The sequence below is a fragment of the Trichechus manatus genome, unplaced genomic scaffold (genome assembly GCF_000243295.1).
Source record: "Trichechus manatus latirostris isolate Lorelei unplaced genomic scaffold, TriManLat1.0 scaffold00139, whole genome shotgun sequence".
Taxonomy (NCBI): domain Eukaryota; kingdom Metazoa; phylum Chordata; class Mammalia; order Sirenia; family Trichechidae; genus Trichechus; species Trichechus manatus.
Window position 1 is genome coordinate 6,307,419 of NW_004444075.1, and position 7,712 is coordinate 6,315,130.

At 37.1% G+C, this 7,712-nt stretch overlaps 1 pseudogene; it reads left to right on the forward strand.

Moving 5' to 3' along the window:
- Positions 1-2,760: 2,760 nt before the first annotated feature.
- LOC101348457 (60S acidic ribosomal protein P1 pseudogene) lies at positions 2,761-3,097 on the forward strand (annotated as a pseudogene).
- Positions 3,098-7,712: the final 4,615 nt, after the last annotated feature.

Below are 7,712 nucleotides of genomic sequence, written 5' to 3' on the forward strand. Positions count from 1 at the left end.
TTGAGTCCAGTTAATTCCACTACAATGAGCTTAGTATGAAATAGGCCCAACAGATGATAAAAATGCTAACTTGTCTTGGCAAAATCATATCCCTTGGTCATTTAGAAGGTTGGATGCTACCAGTACTTTACAGAACTTAAGTATGAAGCTCTTGCTTTCTTTCTGTGCACTGTCTTCCCACAGAGCATGGTAGCCTTTTTACTGCATGTTCATTTCAGTTCGTATATTCTTATACACCGTGTTGTCTGAATAACAAAATGCAACAATAAGCTAATATATAAAATTTAGGGTTAAGAATCTCTGACCATTTTTAAATATAATTTTAAAAAAAGGCCAGTTGAGCTAGGTTTGAAAGAAAAGATGGGATTTTCCAGTGTGGAGGTGATGGTATTATACTACTTATTTGAGGGAAATGCCCTCTCAACTTCATCTAGATTCATAGGGAATCTACCCTGTCTGTCTCGTGCTTGGGTGAAAAATTGGCCTCTGTTATTCCTCTGTTTCTACTGGTGTTGTGGATTGAATTGTGAACCCCTAAAATGTGTATCAATTTGGCTAGGCCATAGTTCCCAGTATTGTTTGATTGTCCACCATTTTGTCATCTGATGTGATTTTCCTGTGTTGTAAATCCTACCTCTATGATGTTAATGAAGTGGGATTATGGGCAGTTATGTTAATGAGGCAGGACTCAATCTACAAGATTAGATTTTGTCTTAAATCAATATCTTTTGAGATATAAAAGACAGAAGCAAGCAGAGAGACAGAGGGATCTCATACCACCAAGAAACTAGTGCCAGGAGCACACAGTGTCCTTTGGACCTGGAGTCCCTGCGCTGAGAAGCTCCTAGATCAGGGGAAGATTAAGGACAAGGACCTTCCTCCAGAGTCCAGAGAAAGACTTCCCCTGGAGATGACGCCCTGAACTTGGACTTGTCACCTGCTAGACTGTGAGGAAATAAATTTCTCTTTGTTAAAGCCATCCACTTGTGATATTTCTGTTAGAGCAGCACTAGATGACTAAGACAACTGGGAACATACTACCTTTTATGGTTTTTGAGCATATCCCTCCTTAAGGAATGAAAGGGTAAAAGGTGAAAAAAATAGCAAAAAAAATTGGGTAAAAAAAAAAAAAAGAACAGCGGAGGAGAGGAGCTTGGTATAAAACAAAGAACCCTGCCTTGGGAATATAATCCTGGTGTTCAAAACCCAGGTCTGATATTTGTTAGTAGTGACCTAGGGCTTCTTGGAATTTTAGTGTCATTGTATTCAAAGCAGCCCTGGTAGTGCAGTGGTTAAGTGATACAGCTGTTAACCAAAAGGTTGGCGGTTCGAATCCACCAGTCACTCCTTGGAAACTGTGGGGCAGTTCTACTCTGTCCTATAGGGTTGCTATAAGTCGGAATTGACTGGATGGCAAAGAGTTTGTTTGTTTTTTTTGTTTGTTTTTTGTTTTGTATTCAAAACAGTATCTTAATAACCTTTGCCTCAAAGGATGTTTAAAATGTTCTAGTTACATAGTTTATGTGAAAATGTGAGTGAAATGTAATAAGCTCTCAATACATTTTAGTTTCTTTTTTTTTTTTTTAATGTTTTTTTTTTTTTCCCAATGAGCGTGTGGATTCCTTTAGACCAAGGACTCTGTTTTAACCTTCTTTATAAAAGAGGGCTTAGCATGTTTGTTTTTCCCATAGGGTTTCCACAGAGTGGGTGGTGGATTCGAACTGCTGACATTTTGTTTAGCAGTCGAAATCTTAACCACTGCACCACCAGGGCTCCTGTTGCTACTTAGTGATAATTTGAAGATAATTTACAGAAAAGGTGAAACAACATGGAAGGAGATGGAGAAGAACAGATGGTTAGAGAGGGAAAGGGGTTGACCTTCTGGAATACCTTCAGTAGATGGCTCTGAAAGTTCTCTTTTCAGTACAGACTTGCCTTTGTTACGTTAAGCTTTTCGTTCAGTAAATTTTTTAAATTTTTTTCCCTCTACCTTCCAGATAATGAGTCCAGTTCTGAATAACAGCTTTTTTTCCTTTTTTTAAATTGAATATTTTATTTTTCAATTTAGCTAAAGCCAACGCTGGGAACATTTGTGCTATTTACTGAGAGTTAAAGATTCACATACAAAATCATGAATCAACATGCACACACACACTTCAAACTCTATACATGTTGGTAAATTCATTTTTAAAATATATATGTGTGTGTGTGTGTGTGTAATTTGAAACCTAAGCCTTATTGGGGAAACTCACAAATTAACTGAGGCGAAATAATTGCTTTCCTTTCGCTCTGTTTTTCCAAGAGGGCTGACACACGCTGACGTGAGGAGATATGACCTCCTCCATGTGTTTTCCATGAGGAATAGGGCTGTTGTACAGCCACTGAGTTAAAAGCAAGCTTCATTCCCTTGTGTTCAAAAGTAATTTAAAAAATGAGCCAGAGGAATCAGGACTGCTATTTCTCAGTCTGCTTTAACCATTGACAGGCTATTTTTATACCAACTCTAGAGAAGTCCAGGCGAGGCAGACACCCCAGAAAATACTGGGAAAACACTTACTTTCACATGAGTATTACGTTATGCTCACTCACATATTCTAATAACATAATTCCTACTTCAAATTTAAACAACTTTTCTTCTTCAGCTGCCGCTAAGGTACTCGGTCCTTCCAAGGAAGCTAAGGCCGCCCTGGGGGCGAGGCCCACACTTTGTCTGCCAACTAGCACAGTGCCTGGCCCCTGCCAGCACAGCACGCCAACACCATGGCCTCCATCTCTGAGCTCATCTGCATCTACTCTGCCCTCATCCTGCATGACCATGAGGTGACCATCATGGAAGTTAAGATCAATGCCCTCATTAAAGCAGCCGGTGTAAATGCTGAACCTTTCTGGCCTGGCTTGTTGTCAAAGGCCCTGGCCAACACAACCACCTCTGCAATGTAGCGGCTTGTGGAAGTGCCCCAGAAGCCCACGCTGCACCTGCGGGAAGACCTGCGCCCTCCACCGCTGCTGTCCCAGCCGAGCAGAAGAAAGTAGAAGCATAGAAAGAAGAATCTTTGAAGAGACAGATGATAACATGGACTTTGGTCTTTTTGACTAAACCCTTTTTGTAACATGTTCAATAAAAAGCTGAACCACTTGATTTAAATTAAGGTGACACTATCTCTACTTTGTGTTCTGATGAACACATTGAGGTATCACTTTCTCTGAAAAATACCCAGGTATCTAAATGAGGTCAACATCATTACTGTCTCATTACTTTTCTTGCCTAAAATTCACATACTTGGATCTTGCACTGGGTTGTCTCCTTGAAAGAAAATCCTGTTATTCAATATAGAGCAAAGATTTATCTTTGTATAACTCTACAATTGAGGAAGTTAAAGATTTTATTTTGTTGTTTTGATGAAATTTATTGTAAAATTGTAACTAACGGTCAATACTGCAAAGAAACTGAGTAATGTTAGTTTTATGTTTTGAAAGAATACATTTACTTTTTTACTATATCTTACTTTTATTTTTTTCAGATATTCTAATAGTTTGATTCAAAGATCAGGTGGGATGTAATTTATTAGCCATAATAGCTCTTTGAGCCTTGGTTTACTAAAAGATGTTGCTAAAATTATTGAGCAATATAGTGTTTGGGAAAGAGACTTTTAGATCTGAAGATATTACCACTGAATGTGAAAATATAGACTTTATTGTGAATAAGAGATAAAATGTCTTCTGGTGTTTAAATAGCTTTATTTAGCTAGCCTGTATCCCCTTTGATTATGCATTTCTAAAGAAGATTTTAAAATAGCTTAAATCCAAAGGAAAGAACAAACATTTTCTTTAAAAAGAAAGTTAATATTTCCTTGAGCGTGTTCTTTTCCTTATGAACACACAGACAGATATTTACGCAGTTCTGTATCAAGTCTCTGAAATTTAAACCTATTTTATCAAATGGGCAACATCAGTTAAGTGTAAAAATGAAGGTATTTTTGCATGAGAAAAGTCACGTTGAGTTTGTGCAACTTTTGCAAGTACACGTTTCCACTCTTAACTAATGTTCATAGAGTGAGACACATTTGAGGATACAATAAAAGAGAAATCCTTCCTCCCTCTCCCTTTTTTTCTAAAAGTGTCCACCATTTGGGATGTTTCTAATATAATTCAACTTAATTTGCTTAGTAATAGCAGTTGCTGCCTAGGTTGCATGCTAGTGACTTGTTGGTTTATGTCATCGCAAATAATACTGCTAGAAATAAGACACCTGCTTCACTGATTCTTAATAGCAAAGCCTCTTGTATCTATATGCCTTAAACATGATTTTCATTAAGGAAAAGGAGATCAATACTGTATGTTTGAGTATGTGTATTATGTGTATAAACATGTACATTTCAATCTCCTGTTTAATGCATAAACGCTAACCTGAACTCTGGATTAACATATATTTAATGTGTCAATAGTTGAAAGATCATTATGCCTGCTAGCTAAAAATTATTTTTTCTCCAATATTGAGATAAGAAACAGACCAACTTCAGTAGAGAATTGAAATTATTGGGTCATTTAGATTCATCCAAATTCCACCCAAGCAGCAGCCATTCTTGACTAACAACTTCCTCCCCACTCTGCAGCCCCCTCCCAGCAATTCTTTTTTTTTTCCATTTTTTTTATTGGTGTAATTAAATGAAGTTTACATTTCAAGTTAGTCTCCCATACAGAATTTTTTTTTTAACATACATTGTTATGAGGCCCCAACTGCTCACCCCATTCTGCGACAGCACACTCCTCCCCTACGCCCCTGATTCCCCATGAACATTCAACCAGCTCCTAACTCTCTCTGCCTTCCCCTCTCACCTCTGGACAGAAACCCCTCCTTTGGTCTCTTATATCTACTTGTCTAAGAGGCACATTCTTCACAAGTATCAGTTTATGTCCCACAGTCCAGTCCAATCCCTGTCTGAAGAGTTGGCCTCGGAAATTGTTTTAGTTCTGGGGTGATGGAGAGACCAGGGGCCATGCTTTGTGGGGTGCCTCCAGTCTTAGTGAGACCATTAAGTCTGGTCTTACTAGAATTTGAGTTCTGCATCCCATCGTTCTACTGCTCCATCAGGGACCCTCTAGTTCTTCTGGTCTCAGGCTGACGAAGTCTCTGGTTTATGTGGCCCATTCTGTTTCTTGGGCCAATGCTTTCCTTGTGTCTTTGGTGTTCTTTGTTCTCCCCTCCCAGCAATTCTTAACTAAAAACAGATTTTTAAAATATAAACCAATGCCTTAGAACGAGATTCATTTCTCTTACAATGTAAATCCTCTAGAAATGTTGGAAGTGGTGGCTCATGAGAAGTAGGATTGTTTTTCACTGGCTTATAGCGTTTAATGTTGAGGCTGAAACAGCAATTATATTCTTCATAAAACTACAATTTAGTGACTTCTGACCTTTTCCTCATCTGGTCCCCAAGTATTTCTCATTCCAATAGTAATAGCCTACAGAGAAGAAGAAAAAAAAAAAAAAAAAAGATCCACATTTACAAGAATATAGCTTCTGGCAAGCATCATTTTAAAGAATTCACTTCCTGGCTCACGGTTTACATGACCTGTCTTCTCTTGCTTTCTTCTTTCCCTCCACCCTTCCCCCTCTTCTCTTCATGGCAAGCTACATGTTAACTATTACATTCACTGCTGCTTCCTGCCTGCTTTGCTTTCTATTTTCATATCCATGGGAATGGAATCTGCTCAGAGCTATCAGGTCAATATCCCCTCTCCCCACCCTCCCACTGTTGCTACTATACCAGTCACCCTTGATTTAGGGCATAATTAATATAATTAACTAATTAAAAAATAAAAACACATCATTATATACAAGCTGAGTTAACCACTGTATTGTATCATTAGACATGCCTTGTTGGGTTTTTAAGCTATTATTTAAATTAAAAAGAACTGTATATGTTAAGGCCTTATTTTCCTTTTGGGATACAAAATATATGGTCCTATTCTTAACTGAGGAATTATTTTATCTTACTATTTGTGATACTATTTTGTATACCTTGTACTCTATTCTTTCAATAACCTAAAACTTTGAGGTCATATGTATAAAGAACTATATTTTGTTCTATTAGGAAATGGGAGAATGAATTTTGTAGTAAAAATTAAGGAAAAAAATTAATTTAGTTCAAGCAAACTTTGGTTTATAAAACCGAAGCATCCTTGAAAAGTTAGAGACAAAACACAAGAGAATCAATCACACTGGTAAATATAGAGTACATTTTCAGTTGTTTTATTTTTAGGTCAATAGGAATTCTAAGTAATTTCTCCAGTTTGAGAAAATTTCTATTTAAATGTAAAATTACATATCTCCTCCTTAAAAAATATTTAGCGCAAAAGGAAAAGAGCAACAACAATTTAACCCTGCAATTCTATTCATTATCTTTTTATATTATCTACACCAATGTTTTTTTCAAACAAAAATTGAGTTTAGAAACACTTGTTTTCAACTGTATAGGAGTGAGTACAATTAACTCTTGATTTTTTTTAAATTAGGTGAAAGAAAATTAACTCCATACTAGCTTTTGGTTGATAACTTGGCCATTCTATTCTCTTGGTCTTGCCTCTTACTATGATTATTTTTTTCTATTACGGCTACTATGTGGTTAGTTATTTTCACATTTTTCCATTCAAATTCTAGAGAAAAGAATATACAACTAACTCAGCATATTACCATTTTCCCTGTTTGACATAATTTTCTGTACAAGACACTAGCAAATTTGCAGACATAGGTTCCTGTCTCTGGTAAAATCCGTGGTCACACTTTGTTCATGGAGTGCCCTAGGTTCTTTTTCAGTAGGTATTTTGAGGAGGGTAGTTTCGCTTAGAAAAGTTGGATGGATACAGTGAGTTCTGAAATCAAAATACAGTGAAACTTGTCAGAGCCGGAACTCGAGGGGACTGCCTTGGTTTTCCAGGTCTCGAAAATTTTCTGTCTTTGAGAGGGTGCAGTCTTATCACTTTTCTATTTCTATTAGTGAAACTATTTTTGTTTTCCTTCTCTGACAGTTTCCACCTTACACAGGTTCAGGCTTTTGCAGGTTTGACTTTAGTTTGAACAGTAGGGGAGGCTGTGGAAGGAACTGCACAAATTTTTCTGAGCTGAAGCAAAGATTGCCACAGAGAAGGGATGTGGCAGAGGTGAGACCACAAGAGGCCTCATGAAAGGCCTTGAAAGGTCTCAACAGCCAGGATGTACAATCTGACAGTGAGCCTAAACACTATGGGAAAGCTGCTCTAATTATCTCACATTTGTGTTTTAAAATCTGAGATTCATACAGGTTAAGTGAATTTCCTGAATTCTGAATTTCATGCATTGAGCAAATAAGGGTCAGAACCAGGACAAAAATTCCAGTTCTCTTTCTACTCTACACAGTTCTACTGTGTCCTATATGGTCACTATGAGTCACAATTGACTCGAAGACAATGGGTTTGGTTTTGATTTTCTTTTTTTAAATTTTTTTAAATTGTACTTTAGATGAAGGTTTACAGAACAAATATTTTCTCATTAAACAGTCAGTACACATATCATTTTATGACATTGGTTAACAACCCCACGACATGTCAACACTCTCCCTTCTCGACCTTGGAGGACTTTTTTTTGGTGAAAATATACATAGCCAAAGTTACACCATTTCCAAAGTTTCTACATGTACAATTTAGTGACATTGATTACATTCTTCCAGTTGTGC